Raw genomic sequence first — 17,738 nt, 5'->3', positions numbered from 1 at the left:
AGGATAGCGGATGGGAGAGCAGATAGCAGTCGTAAGTTGGCATGAATGTGGAGTGGTGCAGCGAGAATCCAAAACCACATCACTTTTAAAGGCAGCCCAGGATAAGAGTTGACTGAGTCTGGGTCGCTCTCAACTGGTTCTCGGGCTTTCGAGTTCGTTTGGCTGGTACTCGACTGACAATGGTGGTTGGGCTGGTGTTGCAATCGATTTCTCAGGAGAGTTTGTGAAAATGGAAAATTAGAAGTAACACGGCATGAAGAAGGTATTGCAGGTGGCGTGAAGGGTAGCTGCCAGACAGGTACGAGTATATCTTCAAAAGTTGAACAGCGCAAGGAAGAGTAAGCATTGTAGTTTCAGTCACATCAATTATTAAGAGGAAATGTCGCGGAAATAGTTTCTGGAAATTTGTTCAGTTCGAATTAAATTTATACAATGAAACGTTTTGTAAGTGGAAGGACCTTTCTTCGTGTTAGGGTAAAATCAAATAAGATATTCCACTTCATATGATTAATCTTGAAGTGTGCTCCCCAGCAAATAAATATTTCAACAAGGTTCAGCAATCGATTAGGAGATGTTCCTGATTTCACTATGTAAACGAATTACTATTTAATCAAGGCAAGTATCTCTCCGGTAGTGAGGGATGCAATCAAATGAAATGGAGAAGAAAATACACTTCTATGCTAGGCAGATCTTTGGAGATTCCGTTTAACAGGTTTGATAATATTTTGCTAGAAAATAGGTGTTAAATCAGCATTATTAAAGTTGAATTTCATTTTGTTGTCAAGGATGGTCATCGTAAACAATGAGATTGACTAACGCTAAACATGAGGGTAGAGCTGTTCTAAAATTTTAAGTTAAACCTGACTGGGCTTGTTTTTCACCTGAAGCAGAAGACGGTTCTCTGCCATTCGGTGCTATGCCCAAGTTGGATAAGTGTTAATATTAATAATATTGTCAACAGACTTCGCTCCAAAAGGACTATTGTGCTAGATTGATCGTCCACTGCCTCACTACCTTCTAACCCAGAGTATCCAGACCTTATTGTGCGAGCCAAATGTATTCATCTCTAAAATCATCGCCGTGCCAATGTAAAAATCATAGTTGGACCTAAGTGCCTTAATCTCCGCTTGGCTGTCGATCAGTATAGCAATGTTCTGTCTCCTATAGTTCCTTTTCAGGTTCAAGGGGACACATCTATCTATGGCGTATGTTTCCGACTGCAGTATACTAGTGTGTTCATACTTTGGTTCAAAGTATGTTTTAGTTGGGCTATTGGTCCAACGCCGGATCAAGATATTTCTTACCTCTGTGTGCGATGTGTTATCGAACGCTCTCTCGATGTCCAAAACCACATTCGTCAGCTGATTTCGGGCAGTTTCGGTTGACCTCCCTTCCCGTAAGCATGATGAACCTCAGGGGTCGTGACCGATCCTTAAGGTGTCGCTAACGATACGGGGAGTGGCTTCCCAAGGTGCCCGAGCAAGTGGTTCTGACCCCTTAGCTGGCATAATACCTACGTCCTAGGTAGCAGCGTTGAGAAAGTTTCTCGGTGAAGAGCGATCTGCTAATGACAGATAGACGCGGAACACACTGGGAGTCCCCGGAGCTGTTGACAACTCCTTGTTGATGTCAATGAGGTAATGTGAGCCTAGCTCTGCAAAGGTGGTAATTGTGGTGTCGATCAGAAGCCTGCCCCTTCGGACCCTGGTCGGGTAGTGTGCATTGAACCGGTATTAATAGACTGCGTTGCCTGGAGCGAGCGGTGATCTATCCGTGAGTTTCGAGGTAATCGTAAGTCAGGCGTCAGAAAACTGGGCTAGAGACTTTGTTCCCGAGGGTATACCCATTCCTGACTATTGTGGCCCGCTCCCTTGAACACTATGCGCTGGTAAGAACTTCAATGACAAATATAAACAATATGAATCGGGACGCAGTAAGGGCTGAAATATGATGATGCGGCACCTGCAACGGAGACGGCAACCAGGACTGTACTACGCAGTCCTATAGTTACCAAAAGAGATACAGGGGAAACTGCTGAAACTAGCCAGATAATTTCGAATGTAAGCGAAGTTGGAACGTTGACGACTAGTTTGACGAAAACTGAATAGGAAAGGCTTATTAAAAAATGTCCGGCAGTTGTAAAGCACACGCTATCTGCGACGTTCCTAACAAAACGTTAGGAAAGGGGTGAAAAACTGGCTGATGGAGCTGAAGGAGCTCCTGGACAGAATTTCGTACTACGGGCGGACATGGACAGTAAGAGAAAATACGGAGGGAAGCAGAAACAACCGCGCCTCCCGATGAGAACGCAAGCGCTTCACGGATCGCAGACGGCCCATTGTAGAGCGAATTGGAGAAAACCGAAAGGAGGAAGGGGCATCTGAAACGGACTTCACTCAGGTACTTTCCAGGGCTAAAAAAAAAGAAGGCGAAGGCAGACAAGAGACAACAATACGTCACGTCATCTGAAGAACCTCGCAGGTTTGATGGTAGTTATAAACACCGAGGTAAGCATTCCAGACGGAACCTTCCCGTCGGAGTCATGGGTGTCGCTGGTGGAAGGGTGGCTCTGGAAGACTTCTCGGCAGCGACCATCTATACATTGCCTTCGAAGTGGTTGACACAAACTCTCGCTGTGCGCTACTTCGGCGCTCTTCATGCGCATGGAACGTCGCGAAGGTAAATACCGGGAGCTTTGTCAAAATTCTTGGATCAGGTGGCGCTGCGGTTGGCACTGTCGTAGATTCTGTTATGAACATGATAACGATGGCCTGCGAAACTTTTATGCCGAGACGTGGCAATCTTTCAATGTATTGGAGGATGGCGGAGGTTGTTGAGCTTCGGAGGAGTGTTACAGACACCGCCGCTGAACACAACGTCTAAACGACCGGGAGGAGGCAAGAACCATAATGACAGAGTACAGATCAGCCAAAAGGAGACTCCGCAGCGCCATAAACAGGAGCAAAGCTCGCTGCTCGCAGGATCTGGTCGATGAGGTGAACGGGGACGCGTTACAAACTGCTAACCCGACAAATCGTGGCTTTGAAGAACCCCTGCTTACTTAAGGCGGAGCATTTGGGCCGCATTGCACGAGCACTATTCTCTGCGCACCCTGTACGGAATGATGCGCGAAGAGCGAGGACTGTCCATTTTTCTCTATAAAAGAGTTGGATCAGGCAGTCCCTCTCTTTGAAAAACAAGAAGGCGTCAGGACCCGGTGGTATTCAAGCAGAGGTAAACAAATTGGCGTTCCAACATCGGCCAGACTCCTCGGCGCATTCAACACTTTCCTGAAAGAGGGTATTTTCCCTTGTCATTGGAAGGTGTGAGGCTTACGCTGATCAGCAAAAGGAAAGGCAACTCTGGGTTGCCGTCTTCGTATAGCTCGATTTGGATGCTTTACACTGGTGGAAAAGTGCTCGAAAAGCTCATCAGAAGTAGAATCGTTGAAGTGATATGCGCTGCTGTAGACATTCCCACGGCAGTTCGGTTTTGGAGCAGGAAGATTCGCAGTTGACGCTGTCATGCAAGTCGTGTATACCGTTCGTTGAGCGGAGTAGTCCCTCTTGAACTTCGTACTAAGGAACGTAAAGCCATATATAAGCGCAAAGGAAAAGAGCCAAGGTTGGTGATTTCCCGGAAACGCACCCTAGATGAAAGGCAACTCTTTTGACAAAATAAAACTAGAGGCAAATGGACTGCACAACTCATTGGCAACTTAGGTGCACGGCTGAATCGGAAGCATGGTGAGACTGGCTATTTCCTTATCCAGTTCTTAAGTGGGCATGAAGGTTTTCAGTCTTACCAGCACAAGATTAGAAAGGCACGATTTTTGAACTGTGTGTTTTGCAATGGAGGGCAACGGTTCTAGGATAGCTCTCTGACGATGGGGAGGTGTTTAGTGGGTAGTCCGACGACGTGTCGTTGCGAAAGTGCAACACTCTGTGCGTAAATGCATTCACTTACCCTATCCCATTAAAAATAATAAAAGTGTTGACGTGGAACAAGAGTTCTAATATAGTTTTCTGTAATCTTCCCTATTATTTTGAGGACAAACGATGTTAGGTAGATTGAACTGATTGATTTATAGTGAAAGGAATCCCGCTTTCCTTATAAAGACTAATTTTGCTCGCCTCTATGCCCTTGGAGATCCTAAAATGATTTGTAGGCCTCTCTGCATCTATTCCGGGTGATTTCAGTAGCTTAAAAGTTTCCACTCACCACCTTACTTTGGCTTTTGAGCATACGTCTTTTGTTAGAAGAGGGAGAGGGGGAAAGAAGGTTATCCCTTCTGCCCATTGTTGAGGTGACACCCAGGATTCCTGACTGGGAAATGCGTTTTTAGATGTAGATGTACCCTGTCCTCCTCATTGTCGGGAAAAGTCTAATTCTCTTTCTTCAGATTGGCAGGACTTGGTTTTGGCGATATCAATTTATAGCCTGGATGCCTTTGTGGTTTGTTTAACTCCTTCACAGAGTTCTCTGAAATTGTTTCGTTTAGCTTTCCTGACTACGTTACTGCCCATTGTCAGTATAGTTTTGTATCTCTGCCAGTTTCCAGCTCTGTTTCGATTCAAATGATACCGCCTGACTGTGTATGACCATGTTACCACTCAGGTGCTTTGTGTGGAGGTCCCAGTTTATACTCCTGTGATTCCTTATTACTCTGTCTACTTTCAAGCAGCTTTAAATGTTGAGTATGGTTATTCTGTGATGCAGCATAGAGGGCTTATCGAACAACCTCTAATTCTTGATTAAGCCGCTCATAGAACCTGGAAGACATAAAATATACGTTTCGGTTGAGAAAAATGCAGCTTCTCCATTATTCACAAAAACAATCCCAAGCTCCCTGGATACTTCATCCATGCAGATTGCGAATCTGCCCCGCACATCCAGAGTTCTTGCACCAGCACTATTCCAATGCTATCTTTGCAACGTACAATTACTGCAGATGTACCGTTTGCATGGTGAGCTACCTGAGCTATTTTAGTGCTAGCCAATGGAATATTATCCTCCTTGTCCAATATGGCACTTCCTTGCGTGTCGTTGTCCGACTTGATCCCTAGAAGGTCTCGGTTCAAGCTGTTCAGCTTCTCCCCTTCTGTGCAAAATAAGTAACTCGACATACGGACCACCATAGATGCATTACCCAATTTCCAACCATTAGAAATATGTTCAGAGCACCGAGATGAGGGCATCTCAAAGGCTAATTCGTTTAGATTTATGGGAAAAAATGGACGTGAGGGTCACAGGAGTTTGATGAGTTATTGAAAGAACTCATTATAGCTTTTGAAGTGACATCTGATTCTTGGATCCCCATATATCCGCTTGGTAAAGGATATGAAATTATCCTGCAGAGGAAACTAGGACAAACCGAAAGAATGGGAGGCAGGTTTGAAAGAGTTTTGATTTTCTTTATATACGGATCGACTTTTCGCTTGGGACAATATGCCACGGTCTTTTAGGCTGAAGTGCTGGGTCCTGAGTGAATGACGAGGAGTTAAAAGACAGGCGCAATGCAATTTACAGCGATAAGTAAGCTGCACGAGAAGTTTTTTTTTTTTAATAAGGTAAGTGAATGCATTTACGCACAGGCTGTAAAGCGACCAAGGGCCGGGCCGGTAGCGGCATTGGAGACACCTGTTCTCAGCTATAGAAGCTTCAGCGAGGCCTATTCTACCTTCCTCTGAATTCACCTTCTGCCTCTGGTTCGCATAAACTTTTGGGAAGCTTGTTAAGCGGAACCAACATATTAGTCACTTTTGAAATGTACCGGTTATCAATATCTATTTTATTTAGTAGATCAGGTGAATGTGTTTACGCAAAGAGTGTTGGACTCCATAGCCATGGAAATACTAACAAAACACCATTCCATCATCAGAAAACTAACTTATAACCATTTGAGTCATTACTCCGGGCTAACCCTCCCATTTCCGGTTTAAGGAGCCTTCAAATCAGGGAGTTCCTTTCACCTAGTGAGGAGGGGAGTTGTCACCTTAAGGTACCTCTTGCTATCTGGACTCTCCACGCATCGTTCTTAATCTTCTTCGCGAAAAGAAGAATCCCAATATCATGCGCAATACGACTCCATCTGCCAGTGGTTTTCAGTATCTCTCTAACAACGAGAGAACTCACCTGTGTCTAAATAACCCGTCTCAGCCGAGAAAAAGGTATGTCGTCTGCCATTTCATTGCAGAACACACAATCAATAAATCGTGCGTTCCCAATTTCGTGCTGGAACGACTGAAAACCTCCATGCCCACTGAAAAGTTGGGTAAGAAAATAATCAACCTTACCATGATTTTGGTTCAACTACGGATATAAAGTGACGATGAACGGCACAGTCCATTTGCTTCTTGGTTCATTTTGCAAAAGATTTGCTACTCGGTAAGTGTACGATGGGGTTCTTCACGTACAAGCACCTCTCTCGAATCCTCGCCTTTGCGACTGCAGATGGGTTTACATTCCGTCTCAACAATTGTGCACAGTGCTTACTATATATCTCCTTCCAAAGGGCGACGGCCCACACCACCTTAGAGCAAGACGGACTGGGTTGCATCCATAAGATAGCGTCTCTTTTTAGATATAGGGCCCCCAATATTCGCCATTAGTGGACTAACAAGGCCGAGACTCCAATTGCAGCCTTACCGGCTGTTGTTTTGATTTCCTTGAAGGAGCTCATTTTCTAGTCGAGCACTAAACCAACGTATTTAACGATTGGTTTTAACACTATAGTCAACATTCCGATCGATCCAGATGACTACGTCAGTTTTTTCTAGCGCAATATTGAAACTACCTTACTCGTCGCGTCAATATTACCAAGTCTGCGTTGCGTTTGTTTAACAGTGCGTCCGGTAATAAGTGGCGCAGCATCGTCCGCATAATCGACTAGGCGCAGCCCTATCCCTCTGTGCTATCCCCGATGTGATCTCCATCTGCCTCTGGCACTCCTCTCATTGTCTCCTAATGTAGGAAGCTCTCAGATAGTCCCTCAATATCCACCCGAGATAGCTTGGAATGTGGAATGAGTTTTTGAATGTGCCCAGGATATCAAGCATTATAAGGAGCACTATCCGTCGAGATCAGCGGCTGTGTGCATCGGCTCGCTGAACCGCATCCATAATCGTCATACCAGCATCTACCTTGGATCACCCACCAGAACTGCCTTCGGGATAAGTCCCTGACACCGGTCACTTCAGCGGGTCTACTACTGATGGACTTTTCGACCTCAGTTCAGTCAGCAGCTTCTTTCTTTGCTAATCAATACGAGCGTCATTACCTTTCACTGGCAAGGAAAAATGCTCTTCTTTAGGCAAGCGTTGAACGCCCCAGGAGCAAGTTTGTTCTTTGGCAGAACGCCAGTTTGTAAATTTCCGACAGGATACGATGGTGCCTTCTTACCTTTCATGGTGAGAATTGCCTTTGGCAGCCCTTTCATGTTGAAAAGGAGGTAGTCCGCGACGCTTTTCGCGTTGTTGATATAAATTATGCGATGTCTGCGGAAAAATGCCAAGATGCCATGTGCTCGGTCCCTGGGCCGCTTATTGATTAACACCTCCGCAGCAAACTTCGATGGTAGCTTGTGAGTGGTTGCACTCCGGTGCATGTTTATTTGTAGGATGCGGATCATGCTGGTTGCATACTAACCTTTGGTAGTTCCGCCCTGAAGATTGGACACTACTCGAACCCGCAGTGTATGTAATGCCCCACGACTCTTGTAGAGAACGCTATTCTCGTTTTTGATGCAGGTCCTCATTGACCACATCTGCGGTATGCTGTTCTCTTGTCAACTTTTTGGCAAGCTGCAGACGTGGGTTCATAGTTCAGCACCTGCAACCCTTGGTAGGGGTTATCCGCATTCTTACTCTGCATACTACTCACCCAATTTTGATTTTCTTGCTGTTAAGGAGTTTTTCGCGTAGTGCTCGCTGACACAGAAGTGACATTTATCCGGGCAATGGTTACGCTTAATGGCCTATTCGACTTCGACCTTTTCTGTGAAGTAATCAAGATCTCTGGTTTCTAGAGAGCACAGAGCCTCTACATTGGAATTGAGAGCCTTCTCCCCAGCAGCCTCTTGACTGCTTCGCAAAACATACTTTTGATAGTCGTTAGCGATGACTCCGTCACCCTTCGTTTTCCATATGAAAAACACTTCTGCTCGACTGTCGCCGGGCTTCTCCTTGTAGAGGAATCCTCTGAGGACCGCAAATGGCTTAAAGCGTTGAGCAGTCCTTTGATAACCTCAAAAATCGTTATGGAATGTAGAAATCGTTTAAATTCTGTTTGTAAATCCAATGCTGTGGATATCTGGTGACTGTGGTGTAGGGGAAGATGAAACCTAGCATGCCTTAGCAAAAGCGATTTCAGTTTTCTTCTTGTCGAACTGCCAGTTGGAGTGTCAGTAAGCCAACATTACTGACTGATATATGCTGCTATCAAAAGTTGGGGAAAAACTTCCCATAAGGAGCCTTTATACTGCAAGACACACCAAACTTTCCTATCAGAATCAAACAAGCATTCTACAAAGTTTATCCTGTCGAAAAGCAGGAAAACCTACAGAGGTTTTCTGGGCATTCTCACTAGCCATAATTTACTAGCTAGTTCTGAATAGGAATCACCAGATGATACGTGTTCATCTTCGTATGAGGAAGTGGAATACACCGACTATTTCCTATGTGAGTGCTCCACTTATAGGCGCGTCAGACATTATAGTTTGGTGCTGATGACGCAACGGTAGAATCAGATCTACTAGCGGAAATCCCACAGTCAATTCTAAGTGTTCGGAGGGTTTGTCCCCCCGCCCCTATATTCACACAGACACTACTCATTGGGATCTGATGAAGTCTATGCATAACAACTAACATAATGGTCATCACACAATGTCTCGTAATGTCCGTCTCAAAGTTCCAGAAGACATTTGACAAGTTTCAACAATAAGTTCCACGTTGTTACTTAATAAACAGATACCCATCAGGTACCTCAAAGGATTCATATTTGACTAATGGAAGAGTCAATATCTGCTTTGTGTGACCATTAATACCTTTTAAGCTTCATAGCCTGCAGGTATGAAAAAGGCCTACCATGCCTTTGAATGGTCTGTTGTAACCCTAATTTCCACCGAAAGCTTGCGTTTGATTAATTACACACTAATATGGCTGGTTGATTTCCAGTGATAGTGACCACTATCCAGTCAGTTATTGGCGATGACCGTCGCTATTTGAATTACATTATTAGGACGAATCAGGCAGGATGACACTTTGTCAATTTAAATTGTAATTTTGCGTGCAGTTCGAGCCGGTGTCAGCGGAAAAATTACTGTCAACAATGACACCTATAATTGATAGCTACCGAATGGTATGTGTCCTATGGCCCTATCTTGCATGTCAGCCAGGAAAACTTGTGATACCTGTCGTTTTCTTTATTGGAACATCAAGAGGAAAGTCAACAAGAATTTTCCTTGCGTTCTGTCATTTGAAACGACGTAACTAAACACACACTTCTTGTGGCACTTAATGATCAGCAGACATGGAAGCCACAAACACTTAATTGCTAAATTGACACCAATTTTATGAAAAATTACGTAATTTCCCCTGACTAAGGCACGGAGCGTCGGCCTTTCAGCCAAAACGGTGACGACGAAAAACCTTTCTGCGAATTCGAAAATCCAATGGTTGCCAATTCCCAAAGTGCTTGTCCTGGCCAAGCTAAATATGTCGCTATTGACTTTACATAATTATTTAAAACGAAACAAATTACGGCGATTTACGGGTGTAGACAAAACTCCAGGCGAGGGAGAGTTTCCAATCAATTTATTGCTGAATTGTGGACGATTATAATGAATTGTAAATTAACTTTTATTGATTCGGTTCTGGTGACGCCACTCTTGCCGGGGGCTGGCCTGCAACAAAGGCAACGACATCAGGAAACATATGACTTCGCGCTACAAAGCCAGCCCTTGCAGTGTGCAATGGTAAAGCAAAGTTCGCGTCTGTATGCAATTTCATGAAATAATTACATTCGGTGATTTAATATTTTAAAATTTTAATCAAAAATTTTAGGGATTCCGTAAAGTTTTCAGCGAGTAGATAAATCACGGAAATTTCTGTCATTATCCTTTTATTTACTGTTTATTGTGAATCCTCAGTAATTCATTTGATGCTCGCAGATATTGGAGGGTTGAAATCGCAACTATGCATACACGGAGCGATTAATGAGAATGCATTTTTAATATGCATCGTTATGAAATGGAAAGTAGATTAAAAAAATACTTAAACAAAGTCAGGAAATTATCCTTTTCCGGAAGCTGTCCGACGGATAATCTGATGAGCCGCTTAAGGGATGCAATTAATAATAAAACAGACCCAAATAATGTAAATGCCTCGAGTATTCTATCAGGTGTTCAGGCCTTTTTGTATCTCGTTCTACCTCCCCTGCCACTCAGCGGTTGCTTCATTTCATGGGAACTAGCGACGACGGGTAGAAAATCCTTCAATACTCGATGATAAAGACGTTTGCCTCCTTTCGCCGGAATATCAGTTGGAATCATCCCTGCGATCGGTCATATGGCTTTGAATGGTTTCATATTGTTCGGCAAGGGCAACTTGTTTGAAGTACTCTTCTGTTTCTTTCTTTTGCAGGACGTGTGTTCAAACTGAGGTTGCATATAGTAGAATCGAGCTCACTACTGTTCAGATGGGTCTTGGGCTTGGGCCACCTATATTTGCTGGTACTGTCGCAATCAGTGTTCCGGTATCATATGGCTTTTTGATGCCCATTCGACATATAGTTTACCCTGTCCTTCTCATTCTTGATGGGACATTTACCAAGAATGAGGAGGACAGTGTACACCTGCTTCTCAGAACTCATTTCCTGGTGCCCTACCCCACGGTGGCAGGCAACAACATTCTGCCTAACACCCCAATAACGATTAAAAGGAGAAGAAAGCAGAACTGGAAAGTAGCAAAAGAGGCATGCTCAGAACCTAGGCTAAGGCGGGCAGTGGAAACTTTCAAACCACTGAAATCACCCGGAATAGATGGCATGTTCCCAGCACTAATCCAAAGAGTCTTAGGAATCATCTTAGAGTCTCTTCTAAGGGTGGTAAGGGAGAGCATAGCACTGGAATACATGCCAAAGGCATGGAGACAGGCAAAAGTGGTCTTTATTCCGAAAGCGTGTGAAAAGGATCCTTTTCACCCTAAATCTTTCTGACCAATTTGCCTAATATCGTTCGTACTCGAAACGGTGGAGAAGGTCATAGACAACCTTATGAGAACTAACGTTCTAAAGCGTAATCCCCTACATCACTGACAACACGCTTAGTGGGCAAGACGGTAAACTAAAACTGCTCTGTGTCAGCTGACAGATGTATTACGGGATACACACAAGGGAGTGGGAAACATCCTGGCATTCTGGATGGGCAAATAGAAGCACCGATAAGTACAAATTCTATTGGCATGAACACTCTCAAGGTTGTCCACAGGGCTGGTACTATCGCCGCGTATGTGGAGTATGGTAGTGGACGAACTTCTGGACATGTTAACAAATATTGGAATACAAGTCCAGGGTTACGCAGACGACATTGTTTTAATCTGTAGAGGCAAATATGAAGATACCCTATTGGATAGAATCCAAACTGGACTAACGGTTACTAGTGCCTGGTACAGGAAGGTGGGACTGCGGATCAACCCAGCCAAAACCACCATAGTACCATTCACTAGGAGACATAAGCTTGATCAAGGTGAGAGCGATAAGATTACATGACATGGAGGTGAAACGAGAATCAAGGGTCACTAGACCAAAAATTGCTCTGGAAGACACATGTCGGAAACAGTCGTCGGAAAGCCACGAGCGCTCTGATGACTTGTAGGTGCATAACAGAAAAAACTGGGTGTGCAGCCCGAAGCGACTACTTTGGATATATACTGCAATAGTAAGGCCAATGATTACCTGTGGAGCGTTAATCTGGACAGAAAGAACCGAACTCAGCACACAGGCCTGGAAATTACATAAGCTCCAAAGGCTGGTTTGCATGTGTATCAGTGGAGCAATGAGGACATGCCCAACGGTATCTTTGGAGACCCTTCTGGGATCAACTTCTCTCCATCTGCACATACAGATGCAGGCAAGGAGGGCAATATTCAGGATGGGCGGGGGTATCAATGAGGCGGAGAGCTGCCTAAACCGAGGGAAGATTGATATTCTTTCTAGGCGGTATCCCGAGCTACTGATACCAAGGGATAACATGACAACGAGGTTTCATTTCGATAAGAAGTTTGAAACTGGGAGAGAGACATACGGCTTAAACCAGCAATTGATTACTTGGTACACTGACGGATCCCTTACAGAGAGAAAATGTACTTCGAGCCAATGGCTAGGTACACTAGTATATTCCAGGCGGAAATAACGCCATAGACAGTTGCGCCTCCGGTAGTCTCCAAAAGAACTACAGGGGCAGAACATTCTCACCGATAGCCAAGCAGCGATCAAGGCACTTAGGTGCAACCAGGTGAACTCTAAACTAGTATTGGAATGCCTTGAGAGACTGAATACACTACACTCGTCCAACCAGGTCTGAATACTCTGGGTTTCAGGCTATGCTGGGTTGGAAGGCAACGAGGCAGCAGACGAACTAGCCAAGAAGGGGGCAGGGACGCCTTTAAATGGACCAGAACCCTTCTGTGGAATCGGAAACGGTTTCATGGCTATGACACTAAGAAATGATGAAGAATGGTTGAGGGAACTATACTCCTCCTCCCAGGGATGGAGCAGTCCAGGATGCTTATTGGTTAATACCACAAAAGATTGGTTAAACCTCAACAAAAAGAACCTCCGAATCATAGTGGGAATTCTTACTGGTCACTGTCGGCTAACTATCACCGAGGGAAGCTGGGGATATCTATGGACACTGCCTGCAGGTTTTGTGCGGAGTGTGATGAAAACTCTATACACGTCCTGGGACAGGAGAACACTTAATACCAGATGCAAAGTTGAAAGATCTGGAATATACTAAAGGTTTAAGTATAGGTTTACTTGAGATACTATGTTTAATAGGTACACTATACCCAGTAAAAAGGACACAATAGTTCTTTAAGGACGCAGTACGACTTTCCCTTAACAGAATAATAATAATAATAATACATACAGTTTGAAAATTCTGACTAATCAAAACACGTAAATACTTGCGTGCGCGGTGGATATATTACTTATACTCTACATTATTAATAAGTACTACTACTTGGTAATAAGCACTATTTCCATTTTATGTTCTGCGAGTAATGGAACAGTTTTATCGAACTAGGACGTATTCAATTGTATTCAAGTAAGTCAATGGTCACGACGCGGGTAAAAAGGTCTACCGTTGATACATCATCATCATCATCTTCAAGGGCGCAACAACCGGTATCTGGTTTAGGCCTTCTTTAGTAAGGAATTCTACATATCCCGATATTCCGCCGAGGTCCACCAATTCGATATCCCTAAAAACATCTCTGGCATCTTGACCAACACCCTCGCTTCATTTGACCTTAAAGACTTTCCGGGCTGGATCATCCTCATCCATACGGATCCATACGCCCACCGCAACCTGTTGAGCCGGATCGCGCATAGATTTCGTCACTATGTAGGCTACGGAATCGTCCACCCTCTTGTATGGGCCAAAAATTCCCAGAACGATTTCTCTCTCGAACGTGCCAAGAATTCGCAATTTTTCTTGTTTAGAACGCAGGTCTCTGCGCAATACATAACAAGTGGCAAGATCATTATGTTGTACATTAAGAGCTTTGATCCTAGGGTGAAATGTTTCGAGCGAAACAGTTTTTATAATCTGAAATAGGCTCTGTTGGCAGCTCGCCATCGTACATGGATTTCATCATCATAGCTGTTATCGGTAGTGATTTTCGACTCTATAGAGGAGAAATTTTCAACGTTCTCAAAGCTGTAGTTTCCCTGTTTTCGTATGATTAGTGTGCTTCGATGTTGTTGGTTCTTTGTTTGGCGTTGACGTTGCCACCTTGTACTTCGTCTTGCCTATACTATACTAGACATCTCGGGTTGTTCTTCCCATAATGTCAATATCGTCAGCTTAGGCCAGTAGTAGGGTAGACTTGAAGAGGATGGCGCCTCCACTTTCTCCAGGGACAGGTTAAAGAGAACGCACCATCTAAGCATGATCTTTGTTCGTTGTTGATGTTGAATGGTCTCGAGAGTGATCCTGCTGCTTTTATGTGCTCTCGCATTTTGGTCAGGGTCATCCTAGTCAGTCTTATCAATTTCGTCGGAATGCCGAATTCTCTCGTGGGCGTGTACAGTTTTATGACCTTAGAGTCGATGAAGAGATGGTTGTCCATATTCCAATAGTTTTCCCATCGCTTGCTGCAGAGAGAAAAACTGATCTGTTGCTGGTTTGCCTGGGGTGAAGCCTCCTTTGGTATGGGCCAATGGTGTTCTGAGCGTATGGAGAAATCCGCTTAGCAAGATAGCGGAGATTATCTTATAGATGGTACCCAGCAACGTGATACCTCTATAATTGCTGCACTGTGTGAAATCCTCCTTTTTATATATGGGACAGATAATGCCTCGTTGCCAGTCATCAGGCATTGATTCACTATCCCACACCTTGAACATTAGTTGATGAACTGCTTGATGTAGTTGATCACCTCCTTATTTAACCAATTCAGCTGTAATTCCATCGGCTCTTGCCTGTTTCCTCTATGCTTGGCGGTGGCAGCATTGACCCCTCACCTTCGGTTGGCGGGACCTCCAACCCACCGATATGTTTGTTGACAGGTTCGTCAAAATACTCAACCCATCGCGCAAATATGCCCATTCTGTCGGAAACCAGACTTCCCTCTTTGTCTCGCAGGATGAGCATCGAGGTGTATAAGGCTTGATCCTGCTGACTTGTTGGTAAAACTTGTGCCCCTGGTGCTCCCTGTACTTTTCCAGTTGACAGACCTGTTGTGTCTCTCAGGCTTACTTTTTGCCTGTGAAGTCGCTTCTCCGCTCGATGAGTCTCTGCGCGTGCCCGCGTTCTTTGAGAATGCAATATTGCTCGGTATGCAGCATTCTTTTGTTTCGTTGCCAGCTTACATTCATCGTCCAACCAGCCGTTCTGACTTTTCTTACGACTAGGGCCAAATATGTTGTGCCTATATGTTCTGACATCAAGGCTGAGAGGTGGCGGCGTTCAATAAACACGTGGTCAATTTGTTTGAAAGTGGTCCGATCTGGAGAGGCCCACGTATGCTTGTGGACCGCTTTCCGCGGAAAGTAGTCCTCGTCCAGGAAACCGGTCCCTCTCCGCGCATCACTTGCATCACTGTTACATTAGCCCTATATTGAAACAGGGTATCGGCTAGCTGCTGAGCAGCATTCAGTCTGTACAGCAAACGGGCGTTCCATGAGAAAATGCGCAAATCGTTGTCCCGTTTTCCTTGCCGGAGTCGTCGTTGTAAACTCCACACTGTCCGAGGCTCCTTCCGTGGCTTCATAACATCGTTTTCCGTGTTGGGTTATCAGCCCTATCCAACCCCCAATCTGGAGGACCAGTTGGTACAATTTGTCCCGTTTTAAACGCGGGAGACTCGCCTTCATCCTTCTCCGTCTGCAGTTTTTCATGAAGAAAAAACTGGTGGACTCCCACGGATGACATCTAACAAGCTCCTTTTAATAGACATATGGAGACTCTTGCTAGTGGTATTTCCTCTGTGTCTCGTGATTCAAAAATTTTGCGATCATGTCACCAAGAATTGTTTTGGCATTATTTGGTGGTAAGGATTCGGATAATATCTTGGAAATTGTATGTAAATTGGTCGTTTTTCTCTTCATTTGGGGGTCGGACATTTACCAGCTCGGCGCTAAATTTGTCTATGATGCCAATGCTGCACGCTCGTGTGGTTACTGGCTTGAAGTAGATGTTGTTTGGTTTGAACTTCTTCTCCACTATTAGGGTGACTCCAATCTCTAGCGCTTTCAGTCTTTAGCAGTTGACGTGCTGAATGAGGTTTTTAGCAGCACCTTAAGTGATCTAACATCCCAGGATCTAAGAGTTTTATGCCTTCATCATTGCCCATTCGTAGCTTTTGATAGCGCTTAACAGAGACCACATAGACATTGGATATATGGTAGGTTTGAGTAGAAGAACCAGAGGCAACCGATTTGACCCCGAAATCTTATGTTTGATATCATATTGCAGATAACTAAAAATATTTAACCAGGACAGTTCACTTAACAGCCTTTTATTTCACTACAGCAAGGATGACCAGGAAAGCAAAATGCTGACGAGTCAGGAAACTGAATGAAATTTGACTGTGTAACAGGACGTAGCGTAAGCTGACGAAAGTGGACATATGTTAGTCCTCCTCAATGTGTAGCCTGTTATGATAGTGAAGCATTCTTCACCCAGAGGGGATATCTAGGACTTAATTCAAATTTATGCAACTGGTATTTGATTTATGGTCAAAATAAAATTATTATCTCAAATCATTACGTAAAATAGCCATCGTATCTTCTTGTAAATAATTCAATATGTTTGTCAAAACTCATTTATTTTGCATGAAGTGATGGAATCCAATTTTATGGGATCCTCTTCATTTTCTTCATTCCTTTCGTACGCATTCATCCTTTGGTTTATTTCATCACTTCTTTCCTTTTCGCACTCATCACCACACTGGGAATTCCGTCCCAGAAATACGCACCGAAATGATAAATGTGGAACTTCATTTGAATAAAGAGGCTGCCATCAGAGAGTTTTAGTTTAACACTCGAATGGCAGATAATTCACATAAATCACCTTTTTGGCATTCCATGATTAATGGCTAAAACACAGCAGATACACGAAAAAAGACCAAAGCAAATAAATACGGCATTTCTAGTGCGTCTGTACAGCAACTATAACTGGAGGACTGAATATATTTCTGGCCCCAACTCCTGCTAAGCGATTTGTGAAGTAAGCGTTCCCAGAAATATAATAGAGGGAAACGCTAAGAGTTCAAGATGGATTTATCCCCCAGAGTGGCTTCCCATCAGCCCTAATAAAGGATGATGGGCAATTGGAACAGAGCCGTTTAGCTTTTTCCTCAAACATCCGAATGAGCAATATTATGGGCCAGGCATCCAGTGGTGATGAGCTTCCTTCAAATCCAATTGGCTTCATTCCGCTTCTCCGAATGATGCAGGCTTCAAATCTTAGGAATGTAATTAATCATTGAAAAATCTTTTTATTGATGTTAAGGAATGTTTTTTGCCGAAGTCCCACACCATTATTCAGCGCACACTTTGAAGACCGACAAACGTAAACTTTTAATGGACCAACTTGGAAATACCACGGATGAAAAAAAACACCGAAGGGATGCTCGGCGAAAGTTGAGAAAAGATTACTGGAGGGGAAGGGGCAAACGGATGATTAAATGTAACGAACGACGCGAAGAAAGTAGCAAGTACTTAGTGTTTTGGCATCATTTATCAGGAATCAAGAGACTGCATCGAGTTTACCAGCAAACGGAAGGAAAAGTTCGCAGTTTTTATCGACGACACGAAAACAACTCTCTACTCAGTAGGGATGAAAACTTTTCATTACGATGACAGTGATGATCAGCTTCTATCCCAAAAAAACTTAAGAGGAAGGTGGACGTCAACAGGACGAAGTTGTGGGTATTTTCACGTTTCATTTGGGGAATTTTCCAAACATAGTGACTTGATCTACTTTTTAAGCTCCATCTCCCATGCACTGGTTC

The 17,738-nt window shown here is 44.0% G+C and overlaps 1 long non-coding RNA gene across 2 annotated transcripts; it reads left to right on the top strand.

Moving 5' to 3' along the window:
- Nucleotides 1–358: 358 nt before the first annotated feature.
- Nucleotides 359–16,500, top strand: LOC119649670. 2 transcript variants are annotated; one of them, XR_005249171.1, is made up of 3 exons: nt 361–474; nt 532–712; nt 16,256–16,500. It is a non-coding gene; the product is annotated as an uncharacterized LOC119649670 (long non-coding RNA). The 2 variants fall into 2 exon arrangements; XR_005249170.1 differs by having other exon boundaries at nt 359–712.
- Nucleotides 16,501–17,738: the final 1,238 nt, after the last annotated feature.

Source organism: Hermetia illucens, chromosome 2 (genome assembly GCF_905115235.1).
Source record: "Hermetia illucens chromosome 2, iHerIll2.2.curated.20191125, whole genome shotgun sequence".
Taxonomy (NCBI): domain Eukaryota; kingdom Metazoa; phylum Arthropoda; class Insecta; order Diptera; family Stratiomyidae; genus Hermetia; species Hermetia illucens.
The sequence above is the reverse complement of the archived record's forward strand: the minus strand, read 5'-3'. Positions and strand labels throughout refer to the sequence as shown.